Below are 18,042 nucleotides of genomic sequence, written 5' to 3'. Positions count from 1 at the left end.
GCCACACATAACTAACCACATTTGTTTTGCTGCCAGGGGATCTCCCTTGCTGTGGAGATGGGGAATGGCTTTATCCTACAAAAGAGAGCCAGTTGAACTCTGTGAGGAGTCAGTATTGTGAGACCATGACCTTTCATACAAAATACTTAGAGGGCAACTGAGCAGTAACAGAGTCTGGGGAGTGAGAGAGTCTTCATCAGAGCATTGGGAAATAAAGGGAGACAAATCATTTAAATTTAAAAACACAGAAAGTGTGCTTGCTAAATAGGCAGTGAATGTGTGATCCTCGTTTAGAGCAAGGAACAGCTTATTTTAGCTTTAGCATGTAATGATTTGAACTACTGAATGGCCGAGATTTTTCTTTACAGAAGCATCTGAGACAAAAGGTCCTCGTAAATAATCAGCTAAAGTAGCTCTACTTTGCTCTTTGCTCTGCTTCCTAAAGTTGCCAACTATTTAAAGTTATGCATATAAATTTTGCAATGTGGACTGCTGAGTCCACTGGGAGATGTGCTAAGGCTTTTAAACCCATTTCCCTTGGCCCTTTTACTTTGGTCTGAGTCCAGAAGTGTTTTATGAGCCTCATCTGTGAAGGTAATGGGTGTCTCTGGATCAGGTCAAGCAGGCTCCATTACACCAGACACAAGTCAGTCACTGGGAAGTATTCTGTACAGACTTGGAGTCTCCAAGAAGCAACATCTACAGTTAGGCCTCTAACTCTACACAGTGATTAAAATGCTTAAATCAGTCAATGTCACCATTTGGGCCAGGTTGCTCAGCTCAAAGAAGCCATAACATGAGCTTCAGCAGGAAAGATCCTCCCAGAGCTCACAGAGCATTAAACCAGCTGGTGGCAGCGGTTTCCAGCCTGCAATTCTTGGGTGCTCAGAGATCTGTGGGTTCATTCTAAAGGCTCTGCAGTGATTACATGGAAAATTTTATTTTTAGACTTAAGTTTGTTATACAGGTGCCCACACCTCCACTGGAAGCTTTCTTAGAAATCCACAGGTAAAGTCTGAATTAAGACCTTGCTCTCACATATAACAATTTGATACTAATACTTTGCAGTTCCTTATTCACAGATGGATTTTTCAGTAGGTTCAGAAACTGCTTTCAAAGCACGTTTCCAATTCTCACTAAGCAGCTCTCACCTGCTAAAAACTCACTGGATTTATTTTGTAATGTTTAAAAATGCATGGAAACTCCATCCTGCCTTTGCATTGCCTCATAGAAATCAAGCTCTGAGCAACAAATGGCCTTCCTCTGAGGAGGATGCAGGAACAAAGAAACAGGAAAGTGGGCAACAAGGACATTGAGAGAAGAAAAAAAAAAAAAAAAAAAGCAAAATTCAAGATTGAGGAAAGAGAAAGGAGGATGGAGACTACATTACAGTCCCTCAGCAGGATGGAGAAGTCAAAGATGGGGGAAGCCTGTCAAAGCCTTGCTTTCCAACAAGGGCAGCAGTTTTGGGTGCTCATTTTAGCCATACGAAGCAGTAGCTGTGCAGCTGGCAGAGCGAGAAGGTGTCAGTGGTAAAAGGAGTGGCCTTGGCTCAGGACTGCTGCCACACAGGCATGCTTCCAGCAGAGAATGGGCTCAGAACGGTCAGGAAGTGGCTGGGGAAGAAGAAGATGAAGACAGCCACCCAGGCTGGCGCTGGAGCACCTGAAGAAGCCTTCAGAAGCCAAACCTCCTTCAGGAGAAGGGCTGTGACTTGTCAGGAGCAGAATCAATGACAAAACAACAGAAATTAGCACGATTTTAAATATTCCTCTAAAACACACTATAAATCTCTTTGCCCTTGGAAGAGCCAGAACAAATGACGAGCACAAAACTGCAAGCAAAATGCAGAAGTCTCCATCTAACTGTGCAGGCAGATGGAGTTATTTAGTCAATCCTCTACTGTCTTCTCTGGGCTACAAGGAAAAGAAGAAGGAAAAAAAAGCTGCCCAAAGTTTCAGTCAATATTTACCTCTTGGGTTAATAAATTGTGATTCTGACCTCAACAAAAGTCAATATCTTCTGATTATTATACGCAGGCACCTTTTTATTTGTCCTCAGTCATTGTATAATGAGTCACCCGTTTCCACTGGCAACTTCACTTTAATTTTGAATGTCTGAATTGAACAATCATTTATACTCCAAAAGCAAAAGACAAATATAAACCAGAGCTGCAAAATGTGGACTGAGATTGCTATTTCTAGTGAATAAGTGAGCTTGGGCAGGGGGCAGAAGGGATCAAGGATTAAACACAAAAAATAGACAATTAAAATCCTTTTTTAAATACCTCTGAGTGACAAGGAGCAGAGAGAGGAAAGCCCTGAATTTTGCTATTAAATACAATAAGGCTGCAAGTGTGGAAGAGAAGAAAAGACAACAACCTGGCCTGACTGGTGAACTTGTTTTAATGGAACATCATTAATTTTTCCCCCAGAAAACAAAAATAAGAGCAATGCCAGAAACCATACATCAAGGGCAACAAGTATGGACGGGAACACCTGCAGGTCACGGAGGCAGACCTGAGCAAAGGCCACCACAACTCAGTCCTTCGTTAAAGGTGGCCTGGGCCAGCACTGGAGGGAGAAAGCTCGGGGCATTAGCCTTATAATTATGCAATGTTTTATGTAATACCACAGGTGTGCACTCTGCTTTCGTGGAAGAAATCAAAAAGCACAGCCTCCCCCTGCAAGATCAAGAATCAGCTAGAATCACATTTTGGCTCTTCAATGTCTCATTTTTCTAACATCCCCCACTGACTATAATAAAAACGTCCTTTGGGCTTACAAACCTTGTGATGCTGGAAAGATTTTTCACCCACGCAACCCACTATTCTCATCTCTTTTTTAAAAAGTAAGTTACTTTACCAGTTTAAGTTTGTCTGACAACATTATTTTACTATTAATCACACTCTGGCAAACAATAGTGAGAGCAGCACACCTCTAGATTAAGGAAAGCTCTTTTTGAACAGTGAAAGTTCAGAAAGAGCAAATTATGATCAAAACAATCACGATCTGGCTAACTTTGTGAACACCTAATTAATAAATCCCATACAGACCCATCTTTGCACATTTGCTCTAAAAGCCAGGCTCTGGATCTGCGCTGCACTACTCCGATACCATGCTACCTTGTGCTGTAAACAAAAAACAGCTCATTATGCCCAAAGCAGGTCATGTTGTACTCCTGGGAAAAGCCACAGAAATGTTATTTTCATATTAGAAAAGAACCTTGGGACATTCGACCTACTGTTTAGCCATTCAACAGATATTTTTATTATTATCTGTTAATATCGTGCTTATTTTCTATAATATTTTAAAAGGTATATCTCATTCAGAAGAAGTGGAGTTACTCTGCTTTAGTTTTGGAGGATGTATGCCATCATAAATAGATTTTCCCATTTACTTCACAAAGCTGGTTTACAGTTCACTTGCTATAAACATGTTTTACATGGAGACCAGCAGACATAACAAAGTCATTTAGACTGTTTATAGACCAAAAAGCATCTGATTTTCTGATACAAAAATACAAAATTTATGAAAATAAAAATCTGCTTCTCCCCAAGAAGTTACAACCCAGAATGTGACAATGCGAAAGCTTGATGTATTAAAGGTTCATTTGATATCATCAGACCTGTTCCTACTGAATTCAAATGTTTTCCACCATTAACATAGTTGAGATCCTTTATTTCCATCTAATGATCTGTATCAGTAACTGCCACCATTATCATATCGGTACCAACAGGCAGACGTTAACTTGTGCATATTCATACAGGAAGGGTGGAAACTGTCTTATGAACAGAAATGGATGACGTTTCAGTAGGTTTGAATACATTGGTGGACCCTTTGTGGCTACGTAGGATTTTAATCAACAGCCTTTGTAATGGAGTGAAAATGGAAACCGATTTGAACTTCTTATAGTCAATAGACAGAAACAACTGCAAGAAGGTGTCAAAACATTATGAGATGCTGCTCTTCCTTAAAACCCAATATGCTCCCAGGAAAATGCTTACTTTGGAAAAGAAATTCTCAGCAGGGAGCAGAACAGAACTTGGGCTGAGGCTCTGGACGAGGTCATTGTCCCTCTCTGGCCTGTGCAGAAGGCAGCTCTGCTCTTGGCACAAACCGTGCCACTCTGCTCCAGGAGCCATCCCTAGGGCTGCTTCTGCACTGCTCCCACTACCAAGGGCTGTGAGGAATGCAGGCTCTGGTTTCTTCTGAAATTTCACAGCAAGCCAGTGTAAAGAGCAGAGAATATTCTTGATGTGTTTATTGTAGCCTGGGCTGCTAAAGAGATTCAGCAAAGTGCCCTAATTTAGCTGAAGCTCATGAATCCTAAAGAAATATAAGAGGGTCTTGTAAAAGAAGGCAGGAGGCAGATGGTTTCCACAGCGCAAAACTAGAGATGGCTTTTGTTAGAGACTTTTGGAGGTGCTGAAGGACTGTTTCTACCAGCAGCCAAGATCTTAACAGATATAAATGTTACAAACTAGTAATTCAACACTTATTTCTTCAGTCACCCTGAGTATGTTTTATACATGATTTTAATTAATAGGTTTAATACTTTGAGCTGGATGGATTTCTGTTTTCTTCTGTGCTCTGCCTCTTTATTTTTCCAAGCAATAACCCAACATATAATGCACTCAACAGACCATAATTGAATGGACTAAAAAATAAGAATCATAAAAATACTTGTTTACACTATAAAGCTTGGATTAATATTCACAAGTGTTTGAAAGCACTGAAAGAATATTTGCAGTCTCCTCCTTTCTAGTCAAGTAAATCGTTGCTTTATGTAGAAAATAATATTCAATAAAGAATATATTCTAAATTTTGAATTATATAAAAATCACAACACATCCTTTTTTGCTCCTCTAAAATTCAATAAATAGTTCAATAGATCTTCTTTATTCCTTTCACCCTTCCAGGGAAAAAAGTGATTCTTAGGCAAAGAGCTTGCAGGCCAAATTTCAATCTGAAAATAATCTTTATGGCTGAGTTATAAAACAATGAGAATAAGGGTTTATGATGTGAAAGTTGATGCAGACTTTACTGTTTTGACATGATTGGCGAAGCTGTATTAAAAATAAATAAATGTAAAACAAAGTAAACAAACAAAAACAAACAAACCAGCAGTGCACAAAACAGGCATTCTAGAACCTTTGACTAAATAATAAAAGCTGTACACTATCATGGCCATATAAATCCAAAGTCTTAAACCACTCCACCCTTATTATCTCTACCAAAAGAAAAATGTTTATAATAATACATATATTGACTTTTGCTTTTTGGTCAATAAGAAGATTTACTGCCCCACTCTTCAGTCAATTGTAACCTCTTTGGGTCAACAAATCTCGATAGTGATCTCAATAGAAGTCAATACCTGCTTATTACTTACCTCCACATTTAGACACCTATCACAAATTCTTATGGGCATTCCCTCGACAAGAAGAAATGCATATTTTCTCTTTAGTTTCTATACAAAACAGGCTTATGTACTTTTCATGAAGACAGTCTATTAAAAGCTATGAGATGATGCTGTATTTTCAGAAAACAATATTATACATGAATTTCTCTAACTAGTGACTGAAGTTGCTTAGCTTCTCTGTGTTGTTTCCTTAAAAAGTCACACTGACCTTCTTGTAACTCCTATTTTCCTCCCACATAATATGCAGTTGAGCAATCTGACATTTTGTCCTCACTAACCAAGAAAGGCAAATAACAGTAAATATTAAAAAGCTAGTTGCAAGTAATTATACACAAACAAGCATGCCAGTTCAACAGAGAAATGTAACAATTGCTTTCTTGGTTGCATTTGTGTAAGGCTAGCATAGAAAAAAATGAACCTTAAACCCCCCCCATCACATCTCAGTTTGTGTATGAATCAAGTCTGTTCTTCCAGAGAGAGTCAGACTCCAGATACACTATTCAGCACCTGAAGCATCAAAATGCTTGCTATAAGACACTCAAAAGAGGATTTCGTGTCCTATACACAAACAGATTAAATGGACATTTAATTACCATGCAATCCAAAGACTTATATTAAAACTTTAACATAGAGCGAGATAATAAGGAATGTATTTTAAAATACTGTCTCATTGGATTTTATTTTGAAAACTGGATTACTTAATTTTTTGCATGTGTTCAGAGTGAAAATTGAGAAAAGACTGGTACGGAAGTCTGGAACACACAGCAAGGAAATGTCAACAGTGGCAGAAGCTATACTTAAAAGTGCCTTTACAAATGTCTCAGAGGGCAGCCATAAGAAACATCACTGCACTGGTCTCCTGGTCCTTTACAGTTGCACATGCAGTATAACATTAGTTGTGTCAAACATAGCAGACAACAGATGGAGCAATGATCCATCTTGAATATTATTATTTTGTTACCTTCTCTTAAAATTTTCTATTCTGAACATCAAAGATAGCAGTGTTCATATTCCCAGTATTAAAAAGAGTGAGAGAGAGAAACCAGGAAAAGACTATATCTGAGACTGAAACATAAAATCTATTTTTAACTTTTAGCCTAATCATAGTAACTCATATAACACTGTTTAAGGCCTGCTTAATGTTAGACATTCTCATCACTGTCCCATAACATCTGCATTATCTGAGGTAAAATGAGAATAACACAATCTGCTATGATTTTGCTTTCTTGTATTTGTCAGTTAAACCCCAGTCTGAAAAAATACATAAAGTGAAATTTTAAGTGCAGTGTAAGCACAGAAGGCCCCATTCTGCACTCATTTATCCCAGTTTTATATATACATGGAGGACAAAAGAGGTGTAATGCATGAAAAGCATGGCTGCACTTACCTAAGAACTGTATTTGACTAACGAGTTAAGGCAATTCAGAAATTAAATGGTTTTCCAGGCTAAAAAAAAAAACAAACACACACACAGTATTATTTATAGGATGTGATAGTAGGCCTAAAACAACAACTACAATAAAATACATTTCTAGCTTTTTTAAAATAAAGCTATATTGATTTTCAGAATGTAAGGCATTAGACTATTTAGATAGACACAACTGCCACGTAAAAGATCTAGGTCGAGAAACACCAATAAAACTCCCATTCATCTATTTAGTCAAATAGCCCAGTGAAAGGTCAAGCAAGGTTAGAGTGCTCTGTCCAGCGCTTGATATTCCTGCAGGATGACAAGACATTCTTCATGACCAGCTTTAATGATGTCCCTGACCATCAGGTGAAGGCCACGTGCTCCGTGGGCATGGGCAACGTAGCAGGGAAGCACTGAGAGCCTCCCACCAACCATCATGGACTGTCCCCAGCTGAGCCCAATCTGATAGCCTTGTCTGGAGGGCAACACCCTCAAGAGCAGGAGAACTGGATCCACAGAGGCTTCTGATCCAAAGCGCATGTGGGTACCTAACTAGAAGACAAGGTAAGCCTTATGCAAACTTCCTCTGCTGCAGATCTCCATGACAAGTGTAGCATCGAAGAGCAGCATGGTGGGATGCAGCCAGGACCATATAAACAAGAATATAGTCAACCCATATATTACGAAGATCAATCTAATAGGCAGATAATGTTAAAATTGGACTACAGTAGCTCCCGTAAGAAAGAAGAATCTAGGATTTGGTTCCTATTCTAGAAAATAGCGAGGATTACATGTATTGAACCTCACTGTGAAGAATTTCCTTCTAACGAACTGGTATCAGCTAAACCATCTCCAAATTAAAATATTAGCGCGTTCTTAAGTGATAGTGATTAAAGCAAGTGGACTTCAGAACATGGTGTTATGAAGGATGACAGTAATCACCATGGATGAAGTACCAACAGAAACACAGCAGAGAGTCAACAAAGATCAAGTGCCAGAGCGAGGGAAGGTAAAGGAAAGAGGAAGAAACTAGAGAACATTTCTTGAGGGCAAAAATAAGGTTAAAGAATGATCATTAATGTGCTACTGACACTCCACAGTTATAATGAGAACTGTGCAAATGAATATATAATAAAGAATAATAATAATAGTTGGGTAGCATCAGCTGGATGGGAAAAGGCAGAGGACAATAGGAGGATCGGTCTAATAACAGACATTCTGCCCTGACTGTGGCAAAGGCCTTGGAAGATGCTCACAGGAAAGAAATCTCCATGGAGATTCATGAAAGCCGTTCCTTATTATTATTTTGCAGAGAAATTTCTACCCCTGAACAAGCCCTGAGGCCCGTTCTGATTTCCTGAAAGGCCCTAGAATATGAAACCTAACTTTGAATTGTGAAGAGCTTAAGCGTAAGTGGTGTTTTACCACCCTCTGAAGGAGGTGGGCTATCTCCAGGTCTATCTGCTGAGAGGCTTTGCAGCTCTGCTACCTCGCCCAGCAATCTCCCGTGCATTTTAAAATACCACTTACACTTAAAACTACCATGCTTCAGGTTTTGGTTTCAAAATATCTTCACTTCATATTATTGACCAAGCACAGGATTATGGATCAGCGTCTTTACAGAGCAGAGAGGGACACGGTGATGAGAGGAGGAAAAAATACTGAAATGTTTGGTTTTACTCCATGCTAATGCATGCACCACTTATTTTCTGAAACAGAGTTCAGATAGGACAGACATCTTTGTCACTATTTGCAAAACCTGAGCTCCCTCATTTACTAATTTCTATAGCTGCAGAATTAATAGGACTGATTACAGCTAGCATTTGACTTGATTGCATTTTAATTGAAAATCTTCAGATGTATTAAAGATTTTCTACGATCAGCCTTTCACATGACAGGAGATGATGAGGCTGATGGAGCTACCAATGCAGCCAAATTTTAAGTGGAGTTTTGACTGTGAGGGTTATTGCTATAGGAACCTCTTGAGTTCCAGCACATATTTCAGGAGCAGAAAGCAAAAAGTACTATTGTGTTATGTATTCCATTCAAGTTTCCCACTTGGAAATAGTTATGATTGTCATCCTTGGCCAAGTTTAAATTGACATTTTTATCACAACATTCCTGGCATGGTACTGCAAATTACTTGCTTGTGAGTAGTTATCAACTGGCAAATATTTAAAAAGAGGTTGGCTGATTAAAATTATATGACAAGACCTATAGAGAAACAACAAAATAACTAAAGGCTGCAAATATTTTTTTAAAGATATATATTTTCTAAGAAAGAAAACCTATACATGCAGATGAGTCATAAATCCCATATCTTCATTTAATATTTGATCATCAAAAAGCTAATAATTAAAACTGGGAAGGTTAGTTTGGTCAAGTTTTACAGCTGAGCGCACTCCCTGAACATGCTCAAATCAACACTTATGAGATTAATTTATAAGCTCTTCAAATTCTGAATATCCAAGGTTTATGCTATCTGTGCATTGTTTGCATAATGTAGTTTTGCACTGCTAAAACACTACCTATAAAGGGATTATTTTCATATTCAGCACATTAAAGATACAGCACAATTCATAGATATTGCACTGTGTTTATGCCTGAGATAGCAGGTAAAGTGTCTCTTGTTCTGATTATCCATGAAGCAAACCTAGGAACGTGGATGTTTTGGGAGAGAGTGTACCCTTAGTGAAATTAATTCCCCAATGGTTTTATTAAAGTCTGCAAATTGCATTATTTTCCCATCATATTTGAAATATTGCACTTCCTTAATGCTTGCTCTAACCCATGGCATGCCATCTTCCCTGGGGTGTCTAGACATGGTGTCTTAGATTTATGTGTATGATCTCAGTGTGTTACAACATCACTCCTGACTAATGCATTATTACGATACTTACATATATTCCCAAGTGTCACTGTATTGATTAGAAAATCACCAATCTGCATATGCACACCATCTGTGCTTCAGAGAAGCAAAACATGCAGGATAACATTTGCTTTACTCAAAGGGAAATTCACATACTACTAAAAGAACAAATGGGAACTCTTTTTATGTTTTGTTTTGTCAAATAACAAAGAAAATGAACACTATTTTTGCAAAACAACAGCTCATGCCTGACAGTTAAAAACAGAAGCATTTCCTCACTACACAGCCAGGAGATCTACCTTTAGTAACGACATGTAAACAATCTACCCTTTAGAGATCACAAATAATACAGAAGCAAAGCATACTGCTGCAACGAATTTAAAAAAATCTCAGTTCAAATGCAACAACAGAGGACTTTTCAGCAGAACTGGCTGTAGTCAGCAGCGAGTCCTTTCTCAGCTGAAAGCTCCAAGAGCGGTTGTAAAAGATGAATGAGGCCCTTGCTTACTGGGGTGAAATGCTTTTAAAGGACAAGAATCTGCTTATCTTTGATTGATTGCTCAGTCTGATACTTTCCTTTATAAAGTTTATTGACTACAAGCCCATAAATCAAAGAAAAACAAATCACAGGTTCAATTTTGGGGGCATTGACATCCTGCCATCTTGCAGCAATAGCTTAGAAGTCACAGGGCAGGGAAAAGGAGGGATACGGGGGACTCATGGAGACAAAAGCATCTACTTGAGGTAAGCCATTACTTCAAATGTTTGGAAATGATTATTCATTTATTCCCCCATAACATTTTTAAGTCAAGAGAAAGATACAGACAACCAAGGTACACTGATCATTTTTTGAAGTCTATAAATGCTGAATTTGCAGTGAAAAAACATGCTTTCCACGGTGTTGCGGTCTCTTGCCAGTTCTGCTAAATTACAGTCACATTCCTACACATTTCTCACCCTCTGTAAGGATGCTACGTTTACAATTTAAACTATCAAAGCAAGAATCTGAGTTCTTTCAGGGGGATTTAAGGGTTTGGAAAGATCAAGATCTCTATACTGAAAGCACTCCCACCCACACAGAAAAATAGTTGCATGAAAGGAAAGTCCTAACCATAGATCTTGCTCATATGTGGCATACGGTATAATATGACAGCACAATAATATAGATTAATTTGTGCTGTTGACCTTGACACACTATTCTATTGTGTCTTCTTTAAAGTCAATGCTTGGGTCACTAGAACATCTGGTGTGTAACAAAAAAATCCCATTCTGAGGTGCTAAATGTGTTGAAACAAATGGTACTGTACTATCATTATGCAGTGCAACCTCTCTGTTAGGGGTCTAATTTCAAGGCTACCCTGACTGAACTACATTATTATTAGTGGGTTTATAATTCACATCTTGCCACAGTACACAAAATACCTCATTATCAAAAGTAGCCTTTTAAAAGCTGGATTGGGTTCCATGTAAGCAGGACTGACTGTCGCTTTCTTTTCATTTTGTCTTTAGAGACATCTGGAAGGGTTCAGTCTGCACACTGCTGAGCATCCTGGCCCCAGCCCAGCAGAGCACTTTAGCATGCACGTGTATTTATACACACAAATAGCCCTCTTTATTTTAGCAGGACTTGCTATTAAGTTACATGTGCACTATGTTACCTTGCTGAATGTAAGGAGTGGGTCCACCACATCAGCTAGGAAGCGTGCAGCTCTCAGTATTGCCTTCTCCCCACATTTTAACTGTCTTCTTTTCATATTGTGCTCGAATCTAAGCTGGTGCTCAACACAGAGCAAACAACTTCATTTCATGGGAGTATCTCCATGATGTTTAACATGCAAAAAGATGAAACAAAAGATGGCTATTTTGCCCCACAGCATCTTCCAGCACATTGCCTCCCCTGACACCGTTGCTCTCCCCTTTCTCTCTTCCATCACTCAGCCTGCTTTTCGTTCCCTAGCAGAGATTCCCCACATAACAAAACATGTTGTCTCTGCAGCATCCTAGGGAACCTCACAGCACTTCCCCGGAAAGTACTGATGGTTTCCAGCAGTCTGATAACCTTCACTTGACCTGAAGCAGACCACAAGCTCTATTAGCATTTCAGCTTTTTCCAGTAGAGAAGAACACCAGTCCAAGCCAGGCTTCTCCAACTCTGCTGTGTTTTCGCTGAGAGGCATGGTGGGCTGACTCTCCTCCTCGTTGCAAAGCTTCCCACCATTTATATCCCTGCAAAGCAAGTACAAATTGTTACTGCTCTACTTTTTCACCTGATTTGCACTTGCTATGCAAGTACAGGCAGAAATGAATCGGTCCTAAGAAATACACTAGTAGTTGAGTACCACATATCTGACACAGCTTTTTTTTTTTTTTTTTTTGGTCAGGTGGAAAAAATCCTCACAATCAAGAACATGCAGAAGTACTATTGGCTTTTATGAACTAAAATGTGTGAATCATATTGCCTGAGGAGGGACTTGTACCTCCAGCTTTTAAGAAAAGGATACATTTCTAAGGAGAGTACATGTGTGTGTGTTTATAAAGAGCAAGAGAGATGTGCACGCTGAGCCAAGCAAAGACGGGGTGGCAGTAAGCTGCTCGAGGTCATTTGGCACAGAAAAGTAATGGCCCAGAAAATGCCTTTGACTCACAGCAGGGCTGGAGGAGGAGGACATGGCTGTTACGCTGAGATGTGGGCCAAGGTGAAGTCATTTCCAGTTGTTTTAAATGAGATTTCTGCTGCAAGGTCCCAGCTGATCTCCATGAGAAGTTCATAGGCAGTTGCTGAGAAGAAGTAAAAAGAAAAAAAAAAGACTGACATCACTGAATGAGAAGACAGCATCGAGCAATCAATCGCCAAAGACCTAATCTCATTAACTCCTTCTAAGATTTCAGCTGTCAGTCTGCAGTCAGCAACTAGCAGAAAACTGAGTACAATGAATGAGACATCTTTTTAAACATTACTTTTTCAGGCCATCTACCTGATCTTTTATACTTGTTTGTTCTGCAGTTTCTTAGAAGTTACAACTGCTGAAGGAAGTACAGAAAATTCAGAAAAAAAAAAATCTGCTCTCCTATGCAGCTTCATGTCGCTGGGTCAGTGATTAACAAAGACAAGGTCCTACTGCAGGGAAGCTAAATGGAGTTCATTATGGACATGAAAGTTAGTGGGGCCAAAAAGGTGAGGCTAGAGGAAAGAGGATGAAATAAGAGCCTAACAAGTGTGGATTTTACTTCCTCAATACAATAAGGACAGCTTTTAACTACCAACTACTATTAAAAAAAAATCTAGGTAATAGTGACTTTAAGATAGATATTGTCCTACATACTATCCTGCATATACTTAGCAAAATTAGTATTATAATATATTACTTTTTTAAAAAAAAAAAGTTATGTTGTTATGAGTAATTTTTTTTCTAAGTGTCTCCTGCAGTTTTGACTGAAAAATTGTTTTTGCTGTTTTCTGGAAAAATTAAGGAAATGGAAACAGAGTTGAATACTATTTCTGTAGAGTAGAATGATGCCCATTGAACCTGGTCAGAGATATCTACCTCAAAACCACCCCAAAATTATAAGCCTTTATCACCAGTGCTCATTGCTGGAGTGCCCAGGGAATGCCAGTGCTTCCTGGGGGTGCTTCCCCACAGCAGCCTTTTAGAAGGACACTACAAAGAGCTTGCTCCTATACCCACTGACAACCTGGAGCTGCAGCCAGCAGACAATGAGATATGAGAGCCCTGAGATCTGCAAGTGATAGTCTGGGTCTCACTTGCAGATGATTTTTGGCCAGGCACTGCAGCACTGAGCACCTGGGCAACATAACGGGAGCCAACTCTAACTTCAGCTTGTCGTATTTACCCCCAGAAATCAATAGTGAGTAATTGCTCACTAGAGGTCTAAAATGGACTTTAGACCTTTTACAAGATACCATTTAGGAGATGATCTGTTGTCTAAGCAACCCTTAGAATAGACAGGAAGAATCAGATGTTAAAGTAAATTAACGTGGCATTAACTTGTCTCCAACAGCTTGTCAATGGAAGGGAATTCAACAAGCAGCACGTCCTAGAAGAAGGAAACTGTCCCTATTTGCATGATTGTGCAAAGTCAACCTCAAAATAAAACAAAAAGATCTGACAACTGACTGGTACAATGGGCACAAAAAGCTCCTTACAGTGAACACCCCTGAAGAACTGCAGCCTCAGCAGAGAAGACATGGGATAAAACAACACAAGTCTGAACAAAACAGGTAAGAAGAAAAAGGAGCAAATGACCAAAAATGCAAGCTTTGGTCATCTTTAACATATAAACGTCAATGAAACTTCCTGGACCTTACAGCCACTTTGCTCTTCAGAAAGCGAATAGGAATTTGAAATGGGGCATCTTAATTTACATTTTCAGGTATTTAGGTGAAAAATTTGGCTTGTAATAGGAAAAGAAAAAGAGCTACTATACTGACACATGGTGACAATCATTATAAGAACTATTGCTAAACCATGTGAGTTCTTGAAAATATCATACTTTAACTTTGCTCCCACTGTTATATGTTCTCAGACTTGAAGAGAAAATGAAGAACCTAGTTTGTTATTTTGCTCAGATAATAACAGTTATAAAAATAGATTAACTGTCAGTATCATGAATTAATATCACAGTAGTACAGAGGCTCAAATAACAGACTGAGACCGTAAGGAAAGAAGCAGGAACACAAAGCTTATGCTTTGACCTGGAAAAGGATAGCTGTAACACTACTGTGGATAAATGTTTACACGTTTAATAATTCTGTTTGCTTTAAAAATCTGCATTTTTTATTGTTTTATTCTACACATAGAACAAATTATTTTGTTCTATAGAGAGAGAGAGCTTCTGCTGTTAAAGCATAACATACCAGCTACAAAAGCTAATGCTCAAGTTAAAAATCTACAGCTTTTACTTCATGGTACAGCTTTCAATTTCTTTTTTTTTTTATTTCTTTTTCTTCCTTTTTTTTTTTTTTCTAAAAAAAAAAAAAAAAGAAGAACCTCTGAACATCTAAATGATAACATGTTTCAAGTAGCTGCTCCTTCCCTGGAGTTGAACAAAATTGAATAGATCAAAGTTAGTGCAATCTTGTTCAAAGGTGAAGAGGTGAAATCTTATGTGTGCTAGAGGATCAGAGCAAATAGAAATGTACAATGCTTAGTGTGCGACACCTGAAGCCCACTTTCATCAAGGTACCTCATTTTCATTTGAATTCAGAATGTTTCTCATTTTATGGTAAAATAAGGAACAACACAGGATTAGTCTGGTTACAGAAGAGAAGAAGCCCTTCCCCAGCACTGAAAAGTAAACATCAGTAAAAGGTGAAAATGGTCAATTTTTTTTTAGAATGACTAAATTCACCACATTACATTCTACATTCCTACTTTAAGTAGCATTTATATAATTGAGTAAGATGAAGCCATTACACCCACGATGTTTCAAGTATCATAATGCTGTTGATAGTTGAAGAGTTTCTTGAAAAAACACCATGTTTTGAAGGGAGCTGCAGAGAGGGGCATCTAAAAAGGGTATGTTTTTTTTCTCATAAAATCTCATGTGACTGATGTGCCCTGACATAATGTATCATGATGAAATACAGCTGCCAAAAAAGAACTTCAAATGATGCCCTTTTTCTCGAGGAAAAAAAAAAAAAAAAAAAAAAAAAAAAGTGATAAGAAAATAGGTACCTTTTCAGCAAAAGCTTTTAAAGCTTTAAAAGCATGGCAACCAGTAAAAAGGTTCTCAGGTAAAGGCTTCTTTACTCAATTTTGTCTAAGTAGCTAGAAGCTAAATGGGGGGGAAAGGGTATGGAAAATAATGCTCCAGCCTCTGTGAGAACCATATCCTGAGCACGAAGCATCCATGACACAGGAAGACAGATTTTAAAGATTTTAATATCTTTGTCCCACAGTAGTATTTCAAAACACACTGGAAGGTCAGTTTCCAAATTATTAGAAATTGTGCTACATTACCCTAACAGTGCTGATCTGAAAATGTTTTATCATAAACCTGGATTTGAACATGGCAAACTGGTCACACACACACACAAGCATTCAGAAACCAAATAAAGATCCACTTTTCCCTTTTCCTTTTTTTGAATATGTAGAATTTCTTTTGCATATTTTCCTGTACAAAAGCTGTTGTTATATAAATTCCAGCCTGTACTCCACTGCTTTAAAGCAATAACTATTATTGTCTCTTATGGGTCAAACCTTGACCTGGAAATCAGATCTGCTCAGGAGTACTATATAAGTCTTTTATATACAGCCCTCCTAGGAGCAATTCGACACAGCTATCTGCCAAAGCATGTTTCCCAAGGACTCACACAGCACATCCACGTCCAAATTCCTGTTTCGTTTTCTTTCAAACCTCAACTCTGCTAGAAAAATCTGCTAAAAATAAAATAAAATTAAAAAAAAAAAACAAACACCATTTAGTCTTTCCGTGATCGTTCTGGAAAATGAAAGCCTGCAAACAAAGCAAGCAGAGGCACTAGGATCTGCAGGCTGGGCATGATCTGGGGTTGAGAAAGACAAAGGTGACAAGACATCCAAAGAAAAGATCCAAACATTAGACAGCACATGCAGAGAGTGGCTAACTCCGATACAATACATGTGCATGATCAGACCAGTTTTAACTGAATCTTTCACCAAACTTACCTTATACTAGATCAGAAATTATGTTGTTCAAACTCGGAAAACTTCAGGATTGTCAATTGGCACACACATTTCTATTTGTTTGCTTCAGCATATAAACATGCACCTCCATCTACCATGAAATATGATCTAAAATATACATAAACAGCTCCCAAAGACATGACCTTTAGGACACACATCTTGCTGTTTCCTATTTGTTAGTACAAGTCTTAGATAGTTCATACATGTTAGTACAAGGCTTAGAGAAGAGGAATCAAGCCCTCATGATTCCCTGCTTATCTGAGTTTCAGATCACCATTTTTTATTTTACCATTGGAGTACAGAAAGAATTGATCTAACATCCTATATCTATTACCAGCCTCCCAAGATTAACCTGAACAGATAACTGTGAAAGTGCCATAGGTAGATTAAATCTCTCTACTATAGAGACCTTCCATATGTTTCAAAAGAAACATTAGATTGACAAAATGCATGAGGATCAGCCATGTTGTGTAGCAGAATGGCTGACTTGCAAACAGAGGTTGTGCCGACTGTGTATTTTTATACCTTTTTAATGACAGGTAGACAGTCACGTTTGCTTCTTTGAAAAGGGTGATCTGCTGGGATTTAGGATTTCTTCTGAAGTATTCTGCAGAACTGACTTCAGTTACTTCTCTAACCAAATATTTCTGCAGTGTTCACATGCTTCAAGCAAAGCTTCCAAGCTTCCCTACAAACCACTATTTTAAAAAATCACAAACAATATGTTGTATGCATAAGGATGGCTTTTAGTCATTCAAGACCGCACCAAGAGCACTGTATTTGGAGACATAGCTTCCATTTCATACATGACTCTCCCGTTCGTCTGTATAACAGAAAGCCCTCAGAAAGCATTCAGCTGGTCGCTATTTTGGTACTCACGATACGGACAGATTCTGGTAAGGTGGGATAATAGGTCAGATGTATCATACTGTTATTGTTCCTTTCTGTATTTGTATTTGTTATGGACTATAAACCCTGATGATCCAATAAAGGGCTGTGACCATGAATCCCAATTGGCTGCACAGTGCTATTTCATGGTGGGGCGAGTCCAGTGGTAACGAATTCAGTCAACATAATGATTTCAGTTTCACTGCATTGCTCTGCTTCCTGGGAACCTGCAGAAGATAAGTGAGTGTGTCACGATCATAAATTCAGACACATACAACATTAAAATATCTTATGGAGCTTTAAGCCCCCGTGAAATGTCAAACTAATAAATATGGTGATCATATTTGCTATTTGGCAAAAATATTAATTAACTAGGAAAAGTTAATAAAAATATATTCCCCAAAATTATGCAACAGACAAAATATTTTTTTCTTATTCATGGTTATATGAATGCAAAATGCCATGGATTCTTCATCTTTAATACCTAAGGGATTTATAAGCATATTGCATCCATAAAACTTGGTTCATCAGTACAGTACACAGCCCAGATATGCATATTTAATTACTCTGAAAGTAATTTACTTGTACAGATGGTGGTATTAGAAGGTCTTACTTCAATTTAAATTACTTCTATTTGAAAAATAATGTTATTTTGCTATGAATCTTGAGTGAAGAATTCACTCTTATTACAGATGAATAATACTTGACAATCATAAGTAATCTGTGACTAATCTAATACTTCCTCAATAAACATTTTGTTTCAGGTT

General features: G+C 38.2%; 1 protein-coding gene across 1 annotated transcript in view; it reads right to left on the bottom strand.

Annotated features, from left to right (window-relative positions):
* LOC311440273 (uncharacterized protein) overlaps positions 1-18,042 on the bottom strand; it is a 233,276-nt gene that overhangs the window by 33,772 nt on the left and 181,462 nt on the right. The window contains exons 18-21 of the mRNA XM_084526954.1: positions 16,913-17,502; positions 12,347-12,479; positions 11,360-11,927; positions 6,809-6,867 (exon numbers count right to left, since the gene is read on the bottom strand). The gene's annotated coding sequence lies outside the window, so the exon portion shown is untranslated. The remainder of the gene's footprint in view (positions 1-6,808; positions 6,868-11,359; positions 11,928-12,346; positions 12,480-16,912; positions 17,503-18,042) is intronic.

The sequence above is a fragment of the Aythya ferina genome, assembly GCF_964211825.1.
Source record: "Aythya ferina genome assembly, chromosome: 8".
NCBI classification, from domain to species: Eukaryota; Metazoa; Chordata; class Aves; order Anseriformes; family Anatidae; genus Aythya; species Aythya ferina.
The sequence above is the reverse complement of the archived record's forward strand: the minus strand, read 5'-3'. Positions and strand labels throughout refer to the sequence as shown.